Source organism: Aristolochia californica, unplaced genomic scaffold, assembly GCF_029961685.1.
Source record: "Aristolochia californica isolate CCGP_79_NKW_82.1479 unplaced genomic scaffold, dmAriCali1.0.hap1 SCAF_2, whole genome shotgun sequence".
NCBI classification, from domain to species: Eukaryota; Viridiplantae; Streptophyta; class Magnoliopsida; order Piperales; family Aristolochiaceae; genus Aristolochia; species Aristolochia californica.
The window spans coordinates 45,421,967-45,437,119 of record NW_027181881.1 but is presented as its reverse complement, the minus strand read 5'-3'; the positions used below and the strand labels follow the sequence as shown (position 1 = coordinate 45,437,119).

The window sequence follows — 15,153 nt, the reverse complement described above, 5'->3', positions numbered from 1 at the left end:
GGAGGCTATTTGATCTATTTGAGATGCTGGGTTGTGTCGTGCTCACAGTGGCTCTGGTACCAAGAAGAAAAAACAGAAACAACATGCTGAAGATGAAAGAAGAAAAAAACAGAGAAAACTAGAAATGACGGTTCATGAACACAAAAGAAAGAGAAATGTTTAATACTCAGCTTATGTCTTCTGAGGAATACAATGTTATTTAAATACAAAGTATGGAATTATAAAAAACCTTTGACCCGAGAAATACTCTGAGAATACTCCACGATTTGCTATGTTTTAGAATCGAGATGTGCTCTATTTTCCTTAACTAGCAAACTACCATTCTGGGTTGAGATTGTTGTCGTTTATTCCACAATGTCTCTCCATGATTGTAGCATGAATTGTGGAAGTTTTAAATCTCAGCCTTATCACTCCCTTGAGTCCCACAATCCACGCTGAGATGCTACGTTGTGCCAATACATCCGACAAGCATTTTTGATTCCCGCTTATGTGTTAGCATGTCATCGTCATCATCCATATGTATGACATGTCACCATGACACATCATCATCATGCCACATCAGCCCTCTAGTCAAACATTAATCACTTGTATAACTACTTTTTCCCTGGGAAGCAAGAACAAGGGCAAATACTAGTATAACGAGAAAAAAAAAAAGATATTATGAGAAGTGCTATTTAGCTTCTACTACCTGGGCATGACACATAGACGATGATGGGGCTTCGGACCTTGTGTACCTGAGTCACTCCATTCCAACAAACCATCCACGTGAGCTCTCCGTTTGTGACGTCATGGGCCTCGACCACCACTTTGAATGATTTCGTGTGGTTAGAATAGGTGAAAGCGAGTTGGTCAGGATCGACCTGTATATTCAGCCCATCTGGAGATGCAACCGTGGCCTTGTACACCGAATTGGCGAGTCCCACATTGGTGACAGTCCTGTAGAAAACTATGGAGGATCCATATCCATCGTCAGCGCGACCATCCATGAAATGGTGCATGGATGGGTAATTGATTCCATCGGATCCCTCACTCTTGCCAAGCTCTGTGCAGTTGATTTTCTTATCCGTTATTTTTTTGCAGCTGCTCGGTACTCAAACTGTCGTAACGTAAAAAGATATATCTCGTCTAAATCATAGACGAGACCTGGGTCGATAGCTTGCAATGGATCAATCTGACCAGTGCCATAGCTAAATGCAGCGCCAGCAACAGAAGAGCAATTGTATGAATCACCCTTCATTTCCATGGTTGCAAGGTGAGAAACGATTATGTAATTGGCGAGATCAATAATTTTTTAAGCTTTTTCAGTTTCATAATACTTGTTGTCATAAGTGCAGACTTAATTGCAACAGGGGACCAATTAGTGTGGAAGGACTTGACATAAGCGGTAGCACCGCTAACAAGAGGGCAAGCCATGGAAGTTCCAGATAGAACGTTGTATTCAACAAAGCCGTCATCATATTTGGATTTGGTTACTGGTGTCAACAAACTATAAGCAACCAAAATGTTCACACCAGGAGCACTAATGTCTGACTTTTCATGTAAATCTCAATGAGGTGAAATGGAAGAAATTTTAAAGATTGATGACGCCGGACATAGGATAGTGATTATCCTGGTGGCAATTCCACCGGTAATCTGCGGGAAAATGGCAATAGGTCGCCCTGAAACAGAGAGAAAACCTCTTGTTTTTATTCAATATCATTCACAATCAATAATCCCTCTTCCCTGTACACAAAACGAGTTTTAACAAAAAATACAAAGCCCTTGACAAGCCCGGGCTACAACTCAAAACAAACAAATCCAAATCGGGTTCAGAAAAGACGGATCCGATAACTTATCCACCTCACGTTTCTCCTGCATCAGTCGCCTCAGGTTCAAAAGAACTCGTCCTCGAGTTCACAATAACAGCATCGAAATCCAGAAAATAAGGACTCAAGTGTTTGACAATAAAGACATTAGAAGTCTACAAATGACTGGGGAGGCGCAATCTGTAGGCATTATCATTGATCTTTAGCAGGACCTCACATGGGCCAATCTTCCGCGCTTTAAGCTTAGTATACTCTCCAACAGGAAAACCATCACGAGTTAAAACTGCCCAAACAAAATCACCAACGTCAAAAAGTACCTGACGACGGCGACTGTCTGCCTGAACCTTGTACTTGGCATTACTCTCGTGAATAGCCTTCTTCACCTGCTCATGGACATCTCGAAGATATGTTGCCATCTCATCTGCCTGGTGACTCGGACGAACCACACGTGGAATAGGGGCCAAATCAAGCACCTCAGAGGGATTCTGACCATAGACAACCTCAAATGGGTTCATATCGGTAGATTTGTGTTTCGAACTGTTATAAGCAAATTTTGTTTGAGGTAATGCCAAATCCCACTGCTTCAGTTTAGTTCCTACCAAACTTCTCAAAAGGTTGCCCAAACTCTAGTTTACCAGCTCAATTTGACCATCCGTCTGGGGGTGGTAGGCGCTACTAAAATTCAATTTCGTCCCAAATTTCTCCCATAAACTCCTCCAAAAATGACTCATAAACTTGGTGTCACGATCGGAAATAATAGAGCGAGGAACACCATGTAAACGCACAATCTCCTGAAAGTAAAGATGGGCGATATTGGCAGCATCCATTGTTTTCCTGTAAGCTACACAATGGGTCATTTTGGAAAACTTGTCAACCATAGCAAAAATAGAATCCAAGGTCCTCTGGGTACGGGGTAAGCCCAACACGAAGTCCATACTGACATCAATCCATAGGGCTTCAAGTACTAGTATCGGGGTGTACAGGCATGCATTAGCGAGAACTCCCTCTGACCGCTGACACACATAACAACGCTCCACATAATAGGCCACGTCACTGGGCAGTTTGGGCCAGTAATAGCGAGAAGATATCAAAGCCAACGTCTTATCTAGCCCAAAGTAACCCTCGTTATGAAGTTCACTAATAATCAACTGCTAGAGTGAACACTCTGAACTGAACAACTGTAAACCATGAAACAAATAACCATGATGCAAAAATAAATCATGGCATTCACCTTAGTTACCTCGCGAAGTATCCTCCCGAATGAAGGATCTGTAGCATACATAGCAGAGAAACCCTCAAATCCTGTAACTCTAGCGCTCATGGTGGTAAGGAGTAATGTACGACGACTCAAGGCATCTGTGACACGATTCAGATTCCCTGTTTGGTGTCTTAGTGAAAATGTGAACTCTTGCAAGTACACCACCCACTTGGCATGTCGTCGACTCAGTTTGTGTTGGCCATTGATGTACTTCAAGGCCTCATGATCAGTGAATAGAATGAACTCCTTCTGTACGAGGTAGTGATGCCAATGTTTCAGGGACAGAACTATGACATAAAACTCCAGATCATATGTGGAATAATTCTTCTTGGAACCGAATAGTTTCTCACTGAAAAAAACTATGGGCCGCCCCTTCTGACTCAGAACACCACCAATGCCAACTCCGAATGCATCACAGTTCACCTCAAACACCTCAAAATTAGGAAGTGCCAAAACTGGGGCCTCTGTCATCTGTTGTTTGACCAGTTGAAAACTGGCCTCCACCTCCTTGGACCACCGGAACTCACGTTCTTTAATGCACTCTGTGAGAGGAGCAACCAGAGTGCTGAAGTGTCGAATGAACCAACGGTAGGACTCCAAGCCATGAAAATTGCGGACATCATGCAAGGTCTTTTGTGTGGGCCACTTAAGATCGCATCTATCTTCGACTGATCTGCATGAACACCATCAGTAGACACAACAAAACCAAGAAAAGTTACAGAGGTAGTGAAGAAGGAACACTTCAGCCGAGTCACAAACAGGCGCTCTGTCCGCAACATCGCGAAAACAACACGAAGGTGATCAAAATGGGATGCCCATGTCGGACTATAAATGATGATATCATCAAAGTAGATGACAACAAATTTTCCTATAAATGGTCGTAATATCTAATGCATAAACCTCATAAAGGTGTTGGGTGCATTGGATAACCCAAACGGCATGACCATCCACTCATACAACCCAAGTTGCGTCTTAAACGCTGTCTTCCACTCATCTCCATGTCTTATTCTGATATGGTGGTATCCGCTCTTAAGGTCAATTTTGGAGAAGACCTTAGAACTGGACAACTGGTCAAACATATCATCCAAGCGAGGAATGAGAAATTTTTACTTCACTGTAATCCTATTGATTGCTCGGCTATCAACACACATACGGCACGAGCCATCTTTCTTCGGCATCAGTAGGGCAGGAACTGCACATGGGCTCATACTCTCACGGATGTAACCCCTATCCAATAACTCTACCACCTGTCGCTACAACTCTTCGGGTTCCTTGGGGCTGAGGCGATACACCGGCCAATTAGGCAAACTGGACCCCGGAACAAGGTCAATCTGATGCTGAATATCCCTCATAGGCGGTAGTCTAGGAGGAAGGTCCTCTGGCATCAGGTCAGAAAACTCTGCTAGGAGCTGATGCACCTCTACTGGTAACTCAGGAGTCGCATATGTGATACTCTTCCCGTAAGGAAGTAGAGCATAAACTAAATCTTTCTGCTCTATCTATACGAGAAACCTGGACATGGAAAGCAGGTTAGGAGGACCGTCTATCGGGGTAGGAGTGGACCCTTCCTGACGAGGGGCTAACACAATCTTCTTCCCTTTGATGCTAAGGGAATAGGTATTCTTCCGCCCATCATGAATAATGTTGCAATCATACTGCCAAGGGCGGCCTAACAATACATGACAAACATCCATAGATACCACATCGCACCAAGCATTATCAAAATATTTCATGCCAATGGCAAAAAAAATGAGGCATCGCCTATTTACTGCTACCTCACTGCCTTTATTCCGTCACGTCAATTTGTACGATTTGGGATGAAGATTTGTTTGCAATTGTAATTTTTGGACAACCTCTTCAGAAACTACATTCTCACAACTGCCACTGCCAATGATCATCTTGCAGACTTTATCCACTACTGTGCAGGTCTTGTGGAAAACATTGGTTCGCAACCAATCATCCCCTGAATCCCTCTTGGGAGTCAACAGACTCTTACAAACAACTTGAGTTTCATGGCCATCACCGTACAATACCTCTCCATCCTCAGCATCATCATATACAGGTTCACCAAGTTCCTCAGGCTCATCTACCATGTCTTCCTCAATCAGAAGATTTTTGCCCTTCTGACTAGCATGTTTCCTACACTCAATAGCTTTATATCCCGACTCACCACAACAAAAACATCGAATATTTGAGTTAGAAGTACCTTGGGGAGGCTGCTGAGCAGGACGAGATTCCTGAGGGCGAACTGGTCGGCTACTGTGATCGCTCTGACCATTGGCCTTCTGTTCTGCTGTTTTTCCACAGTCAATGCATGCTGGTATGCTTCCGAAACGGTCCACAGCAAGTGAAGATTGAGGACATCCTGTAGGAGCCGTCGTAACCCCCCCCCCCCAAAACAAAATACCGTGCCACCATCTGCTCTTCTGTCTCAGATAAGTCATTCCGGGCGATCAATTGATAGAACTCCTCCGTGTAATCATCCACTTATCTCGAGCCTTGCTGCAACAAATAAAGTCGCTGAAACAAGGTTTGAGTGTAGCCGAAAGGAAGGAATTGACCCTTTATCTTCTCCCAATCAGTGATTTTGGCCTTGCCCTACAGGTCTCATGATTGCCTCAACTGCTCCCACCACCCACATGCTTTGCCCTTGAGTTTGATGGCAACCCGTTTCACCTTGACACTATCTAGGACTTCCTTATACTCCAAGATACGCTCTATCTCCTACAACCAGTCGATGAATCCCTTGGCCTGTAACGTACCAGAAAATTTGGGTAACGTCACTCTGAAACCGAGGTCTATAGGTCGATCTCTCTGAATGCGGTGCTCCCCAAATCGAGCATGATTGCGATATGGATTTTCAAAGCTGGTATCGGAATCGTGGCTTCCCATCTCACGATCACCGAAATCCTACGTTGCCAGACGCTGAGTCAACTCCGCAACTTGCCGCTGTAAATCTTCGATCATCACATTCTGAAGATTACGGCCACGGTGTAAAGCTTCCTCATTCGGATGCTGCCCGCGACGACCACGACCATGACCACCAACCATATTTTTTTTTAAATCTCTCAAAATTTCCCGAAATCGCATGTGATTCCCCCAAATAAAAAAAAATTGGATGCTATTGAAATCTGCCAAGATCGGAAGTTCGAAGCCCTTTGTCCAGAAATCGCGCTCCGACGGCCCTTCGGCTGTCGTCTCCGATGATGTTAACCCTCTCCCGGCGCTGACGTCTCGCGCGAGGTCTCGGACGAAGCCCCTGTTTCGATCCTCTGTTTTTGGTAAGCTCTGAACCTTATCTGTTCGTCCAGCTCCGTCGACGGCAGATCTAACTATGGCGACAACAACAACAACGTTGCACGGCAGTTCCGGCGGTGATGACGTCGATGCCGAACCCTTCCCTATCGAATCCCTATCTTCCGACAAATCCAAAGTCACTGCTCGATTGAGTCCCGAGCTCTGTTCGATCGAATCCCGAGTTTTTTCGGCAGCAACGTTGAGCGGTAGCTCAACAGTGACGGCGACAGTGTCGTCTTCGTTGACCCTTTAACTGCTCGCTGCAGCGTCTCCCGTGAGACCTAGCTTCTTCCCTAGCCTAAAGCTCTGATACCAACTGACGCCGGACATAGGATAGTGATTATCTTGCTAGCAATTCCACCAGTAATCTATGGGGGGAAATGGCAATAGGTCACCCAAATACAGAGAGAAAACCTCTTGTTTCTATTCAATATAATTCACAATCAATAATCCCTCTCCCATGTACACAGAACAATTTTTAACAAAAAATGCAAAGCCCCCGACAAGCCTGGGCTACAGCTCAAAACAAACAAACACAAACCGGGTTCAGAAAAGATGGATCCGATTACTTATCCGCCTCACATTTCTCCTGCATCAATTGAACAAGTGAAGAATGGAAACACTCACGCACGCACCGAGAAAGAAGATCTCTCAACTCACCTTGAGAATCCTCGCACTTGCGGCATTGGGACCTCGAGAGGAGAAGGATACCACAAAAGGGGCGGAGTCGGAGACGGAGACAGTCTCTGATTTGCATACCTCTGCCTCACGAGTTCTGCAACGAGCGATCCATCGTCGATCAGGATAAGATGAATGTAATTGAGATTTTTCTAGAATATATTAGAAAAAAAAGGTCAGCCGCAAGAATCAGGATTACAAAAATGAAGATGGATACCCAGTAGAGTTGAGGTATGATTCAACACCGTCTTGAGTTAAATAATTCAAGGCGACGACTGGTGTCGTGTAGGCGGCGGCAAAATCGTCATAGAAATCATAACTCACTTCCCAAATACACCATGGACCGCCATATGCTTTGACAGTTTCAGTTGGGTCGTAATCTTGCTTGCAAACCAGAATCTTTCCCTTTACCTTGCTCTCATCCAGAGTCCCCATAGCGCATGAACTGAAAACAACAATGAATTACATTAAAGAATTCGGCAGTGTAAATGAGATTAAAGACCGTTAATTCTATGGCGACTTTTTCTTACTTTTGTGTGCCCTGAGCTATCGCAGATTCATTTGCGGCATCTGATGGTCTAATGAGAGGCTTCCTACGCGAAGTATCAGTGTTGAGAGTGAAATCCTGTTCATGCCACCGAGAATTCCGTTAACATACTCAAAAAGTGTCGAGTAACAGAGATTTTATTTGGTACGAAAAGAAAACAAAGAGTCTTACTGAGATTATCTCTTTGCCGTTGCCCACCTTCAATCTCGACTGAAATTTCCGATCAATCGTGTTTGTAGCAACAGTGAAGATCCATGGAGCAAAATTGACGACAGACCAAGGAAATGGTCCACCGTTACCGGCGGAGCAGGAAGTAAGGATCCCTTGTCTCATGGCATGGAAGGCTCCAATGGCCATGGAGTCTTCGAAGTAGTACATAGGGAAAGATGAACCAAGTGACATTGAACTTATATCAACACAGTCATGAATGGCATCATCGAAAGCTGCCAATATGTCTGCGTCGGAGCATCCGATGTCGTCCCAACATACTTTATAAACAGCTAAGCGAGCAGAAGGCACTGCACCGCGGGTAGTTCCTTCAGCAAGGCGGTACAGACTTGCTCCATTGACGGAGACCCCGGCGGCAGTTGATGCAGTGTGCGTTCCATGTCCAACGGCATCAGCTGGAGATAAAACATCGCCTTTCACTTCATCGGGTTCGGAACGGTAAAACTTCACTCCAATGATCTTGCTGCCAAAGAAAAGAAAATTGTATAACATGCGCTAAGCATACGGCAATACCCGCGAGAGAAGGAGAGAGAGAGAGAGAAAGGTTGATGAAGTACTTGTTGCAGCCTGCAGTGAAGTGTCTCGCACTGGCCCTTCCATCTGGTGGTTGCAACTGGCGACATTCCTTCGTCATTATAAAACTGGCTGATTCTGCCCAAATTCCTGCAAAAATAAAGCTGCAGCCGTGTTAATGGCGGACCTTTTTTTAGCCTTTCCGTCTCTTCAACCTATCTACAAACTCTTTATTTATTTCTTTTATAGAAGATGATTCAATCATCGAAAATATGGAGACATTCCTGCTTAAATGGTTAAGAAGCTACCAGTGTCAAACATTCCAATGATGACATCGCTCTCTGTTGATAGCTGCCTTTGAACAGTTTGGGGGAATCCTATGTAATCCCACGATCTAGTTGTATGAAGCTTGCGTCGCTGGCTAAGAAACACTGAAACGACACCATCCTTTTCTGCATATTTCAAATAGAACAGTGAGCTATTTCTTAAGTTCGTATTTGCACTTCAAATAATGTCTACCACTCTCCGGGAATCCAATTACTGACGAATAGTGGTACTTAAAAATACAGTTATTTAACCGATAAACTCTTGGCTTCCTCCGGGAGTAGCGTCGCTGTAAAGCCATTGATGCTCTTGCCATAGCTGCGCACCAACAATTCCTTTGCGACGCTCTTGCTAAAAAAAAAGAAAATCAACTTGCCACTCTGTAGATTTATTAAAGTTTCTTTCATAAAATTTAAGGCAGAAATATTAACTTTATTTGATAAAATTAACGACAAACTTCAGATTTACTTACTCTCCTAAAACTGAATTAAGAAGATCATGGTAGGCTTCAGTGGTCGCCGCCGTCGAAATCGTTTTTGAGACAGTGCCCATGTACACAACATAAATCTGAAGTGAAAGAAGTTGGCAGCGTTCTTTCAATCAGCGTTTAGTTATTTCAAATGAGAACAAAGTGTAGTCTTGAAAAAAAACAGAAAATGTTTCGATCTTCAATCAAAATCATGCAGCATGTAACGGAATTTTGTACCTACCTTCCTTTCATTGGCACTGTCGGCATTGACATGGTTAAATGGCAGCTGAAGAGAGACAAAGAGGAAGAAGGCAAGAGCTACTGATGTCTTCATTGGAAAATATCAAGTAAAAGATCTCTTTCTGGCTGGCTTCATTTTGTTCGTCACTTTATATCATACATCTCTCTTCTTTTACGACGATCATTGTAGACACCTGTTCACTTCAAATCAATCTTGCTTGATTCTAAGTATCTCTACATCCTATCAAGAACTATAATCTTACTTCAATTCTGATCAAACGTACCTAAAAAACTGCTATTAAATAGAATCTCTATAAACTGATAAGCTTCATCTGTTGTTTGCTATGAGTACAATTCTACTACTAGTTGAATTCTAATCAAAACAATTCTCGTGGTTTCCTCATTTTTCTCTCTCAAGTCGGTGACTTGTTGACTGACTCGGGTTAGATTTTATTCTCAGATTTACTTGGTCGATTTCCTCCTTCAAATCATCGAGTAATGTTACTTGGCAAAATTTGTTTAAAGCTTAATGTGTTCTTATTTTCGAGCAAAGATGTTAAAGAATGGGTTTATCAAACAAATGAAAGGTGGATTTTGCCAACTTAAGTTGCTCTCCGCCCTGTGTAGAAGTCTCTCAGAAGCGGCATCCTATTCTGGTTCAACACATGGTTGAAACCAACCTAATTAGGATACACTGAAACTGGCAATGCGAACAGACGACGATGGAGCTCTGGACCAGCGAAGCCGTCCAGATGGCATCATCTGCTTCCCTAGCACCAGGGACCACGACCATGAAAGTGAGTTGGTCCGGCCCATTAAGCTTCTCCGCAGAAGTTGCAGGCCATGAAGCCAATGGAGCCCGTACCTCTTTAAAGAGTTGGGGCAAAGTCTCGAGTAACGTTTCAACTTGGGATTGAATCAAAGTCATCTAGTGATGTTAAACTCAGATGAATGCGCAAACCTAGTCCCATCTTATACTGAGATTAATTGTGGCTCAAGCAGCCCCAATCCCTTTAAATAGAGCTTAATTTTAACCTAATTACAGCTTCCCATCCTACAACAATAGTTTTTAGGATGAGGAGCTTAAACACCTTTTAAGTCCCTCTCTAGATCTCATTATTTCAATATTTATAACTGATTTCTCCGCCAACCCTAGATTCACTTGTACCTTCATTTCTTTTTAGGGTTTTCCTTGAAGAGTGGGTGCTGACACGTAAACAATGTCCCAAATGGCTGTTCTTAGCCTTGTGATTCGAGTTTTCCCTAACTTTAGTTTTGACCTTGTCTTTGAACCCCCCCTGTGCCCATTTTGCAAACTGTATCCATGCAGCAGATCCTCTGTCGACACAATCGAAGATTGCTGGCGTCACGAATGACAAAACTGAACAATACGGAAGCCAAATCGATTCATCGCATTATTTCTTAGTATTTTTTCTGCTCCGTGAATACTCTGTCGGTGCTTAAGAGCATTGCGAGTCATGGCATCCGCCTCGTCTTATCCTCCGATTTTTGTGCACCCTTCATAACTGGTGAAAATCGCACCTGCAAAATCGTTTTACACGTTTCATCCTGGTTCTGGAACGAAGTTGGCACTGGAAAGGAGAAACTGGTCTCAAGATCAGAGAAGAGCAGGTCATCGCCCTGAAAAAGGACGGAGATGCGCGACAATTACTACAGCAGCATTCCCCTATCGGGATTATGAGAAAGAAAGGTGAACAGATGGCCCCATCCCACGAGGGCGATGCATTAGCTTGACAAGGCAGCATGTGCCATTATTGTCTTGGACTCAACTCCGACGGGGAACGAAAGGCGAGGAATCGAAGGGCAACGACGATCACTCACTTGTTAATAAAGCATTGATGAAAAGATCTTGACGTGTTTAGAACTTTATTAAAGGAAAAACAGAGATGACCTGGACGCAGACGTCTCTCCTCTGAGTGTCCAGATGTCATGCTCACCCCTGATTTGTGTTCTTGAAATGGCCAGGTTCAGAAACTGAGGGGGTCGTTTATTCTGATAATAGAATTTTTTCAGCATGTAGAACGGGTATCTAGCTAAAGCAAGAGAGAAGGGGACCTGACTTGATTAGAATCCCATAACAGGAGGTTGAAGAAGAGCCAGACTGCGAGCGGTCTGCTCTTAAAAGGGGATCAAGACCCAGAAGTTGAAATCAGTTTGGATTTACTGAAAACAGAAGTCAATTTTCCTGATTTTATGAATGAGGCCCATACATACAAAAACAAATGGGTCATATTCACCAACAGAGAAGAGTTTTCAGACAACACGAAATTTTATGTTTCGGCAAATCCATATCAATTGATACCTTACCAACTGATACAGAGGTTGAAATCAGTTCAGATTTACTGGAAAAAAATTGGTGAGTTCCACCTGTGAATGAGTCATAAACTCGTAATCTTATGCCCGGAATGGACTTCAGAAGCACGTTTGTCTCAGCAAATCCTTATTCAATTGACACCTTACCAACTGGTAGGGAGGTGTAATTTTTCTAAAATAATCGTTCTATCTAACTCTCTTCTGCTTTGCAGGAGAACTTTTAAAGAATTGTTATTGCAGGCAGTTGATGTCTGAGAGCACATTTGACATGAAATTTTGAACATGCAGAATATCTGTCTCACCTAACTGTGGGTATAGGTAGTATTGAGTTGGACAACCTTCTTTTCTTAAAGCAGACCATCTCTTCATTTCTTTTCAAATAACAATCACACTTGTTGTCTCAGTAGACTTAAAGCTCACTTCGCCATACTTAAAGATTCTAAACCCAGCTAGCACCATATGATTTACTCACGCCAAGCCAATGGCCTCATTTTAGAATTTTTGCAGAGAGAAAAAGGAAATATTTATGCAAACCCCACGAGTCCACCAATACATAAACTTGTATTAGTTTTAATGGTGAGAATTGTTAAATCATGATTCCCCATCCAGTTCAATAACTTTTGACTGTCTATCACAAGCTCAATCCCCCATTTTGAATCATCCAAAGCTTCAAGATAAACTCTAATTGAAAGCTATACGGATTCAAACAATACTTAGCAGAGACATAAATGTATGAATACTTATTGCTTTTATTATTGGGAATTTTACCAAAATACCAGTTTTAAACAACTTATTTATGAAAATAACGAAGACTACAAATTATTTACAAAACTACCGAACTTTGACCGGTCCACTGTATATGTGGACAGTCAAAGGTGACACGTAAGCTTTGACTGCTTACGTGTCGCTCCATCATCAGAGCGATGCGGTAGATGAACACATAGACTGCCACGTCATTATTATTGACACGTCATTTGCCACATCATTACATGATAAAATTTTGAATAAATTTAAAAAAAATTAAAAAATCACATACACTTTTTATTACCTTATATCTAAAATAAAAAATTATTTAAAAAAAATTAATAAACAATTACTTATTTAACAAGATTTAATATCAATTAAAATATTTATTAATTAAAAAAAATTATCGTTACACTTTTTATTTCTTCATATTTTACAAAATAAAATAAAATAAGTAAATTAATTAGATTTAAAATATTTATAAATTAAAAAAATATAAAAAAATATTTTAGAGTTTAAAAATACAATTTATTTGTATATTTTTATCACCTTATTTACGAAATAATAATATTTAAAAATTTAAAATATCTTACTCTTAAGTCTTACCCATATATTATCGATTTAAAATATTTAAAATTTTTTAAAAATATACAAAAAAACTATTTTAGAGTTTAAAAATATAATTTATTTGTATATTTTTATCACCTTATTTATAAAATAATATTTAGAAATTTTAAATATTTATAAATAAAAATAATCTAACTCTTACCCATTTACTATGGATTTAAAATATTTATAAATAATTTTTTTTTATTTTTAAGTCTTACCCATATATTATCTATTTAAAATATTTATAAATAGAAAACAATTTACTCTTAAATCTTACCCATATATTATCCATTTAAAATATTTATTAATTAAAAAAAATATACAAAAAAAATGTTTTAAATTTTAAAAATATAATTTATTTGTATACTTTTTATCACCTTATTTACAAAATAATAAATTATTAAAAAATATATTATTTAATTAAAAATCTTACAAAACTTTACAATAATTTTAATTTGGCAAATTTTTTATTAACATAAAATCAGAAATTAAACAGTAAATCACATAAAAATCAATACAGTAATTAAACACCTAAATTCAAATTAACATTATAATTAAATACAATAATTCTATTTAATTAACAAAAACCCTAAAAAATCACCCCAAGGTTTCGAGAGGACGAACAAAGGGGAACAAAGAGAAAGAACGTCGGCGGCGAGAGGATGAACAGATGGGAACGGAGAAAAAGAACGAGAGATAAGGCTGAGACGAAGAGAGAGTGGTTGAGCGGAGGGCGTCGAGGGCGAGGCCGAGCGGCGGCAACAGGGGCGAGGTCGAGGCCGAGGCAGAGCAGCGGCCGCAGGCGAGCGGCGGCAGTGGGGACGAGGCCGAGGCAGAGCAGCGGCCGCAGGCGATTTTCTCCTCGCCTCTCGTCTCGGCTGCTCTCCTCTCGTCGCTCGCCTTTTGCCACCTCCCCTGTTGCCGCTGCTCGGCCTCGGCCGCTCGCCTGCGGCCGCTGTTCTGCCTCGACCTCGTCCCCGCTGCTGTCGCTGCTCTGCCTCGGCCTCGACCTCGCCCCTGTTGCCGCCGCTCGGCCTCGCCCTGGACGCCCTCCGCTCAACCACTCTCTCTTCGTCTCAACCTTATCTCTCGTTCTTTTTCTCCGTTCCCCTCTGTTCATCCTCTCGCTGCCGACGTTCTTTCTCTCTGTTCCCCTTTGTTCGTCCTCTCGCCGGCCCTTCTCTCGAAACCTTGGGGTATTTTTTAGGGTTTTTGTTAATTGAATAGAATTATTGTATTTAATTATAATGTTAATTTGAATTTAGGTGTTTAATTACTGTATTGATTTTTATGTGATTTACTATTTAATTTTTGATTTTATATTAATAAAAAATTTTCCAAATTAAAATTATTGTAAAATTTTGTAAGATTTTTAATTAAATAATATATTTTTTAATAATTTATTATTTTGTAAATAAGGTGATAAAAAGCATACAAATAAATTATATTTTTAAAATCTAAAACGATTTTTTTGTATATTTTTTTTAATTTATAAATATTTTAAATGGATAATATATGGGTAAGATTTAAGAGTAAATTTTTTTCTATTTATAAATATTTTAAATAGATAATATATGGGTAAGACTTAAAAATTAAAAAAAAATTATTTATAAATATTTTAAATCCATAGTAAATGGGTAAGAGTTAGATTATTTTATTTTATAAATAAGGTGATAAAAATATACAAATAAATTATATTTTTAAACTCTAAAATAGTTTTTTTGTATATTTTTTTAAAATTTTAAATATTTTAAATCGATAATATATGGGTAAGACTTAAGAGTAAGATTTTTTAAATTTATAAATATCTAAAATTTGTAAATATTATTATTTCGTAAATAAGGTGATAAAAATATACAAATAAATTGTATTTTTAAACTCTAAAATATTTTTTTGTATTTTTTTAATTTATAAATATTTTAAATCTAATTAATTTACTTATTTTATTTTATTTTGTAAAATATGAAGAAATAAAAAGTGTAACGATAATTTTTTTAATTAATAAATATTTTAATTGATATTAAATGGTGTTAAATAAGTAAGAGTTAATTTTTTAATTGTTTATTAAAATTTTTTAAATAATTTTTTATTTTAGATATAAGGTAAT

At 40.1% G+C, this 15,153-nt stretch overlaps 1 pseudogene; it reads right to left on the bottom strand.

The window, feature by feature from the left end:
- The window catches only part of LOC137955158 (subtilisin-like protease SBT4.14), a 10,658-nt pseudogene extending 371 nt beyond the window's left edge, over window positions 1-10,287 (bottom strand).
- Window positions 10,288-15,153: the final 4,866 nt, after the last annotated feature.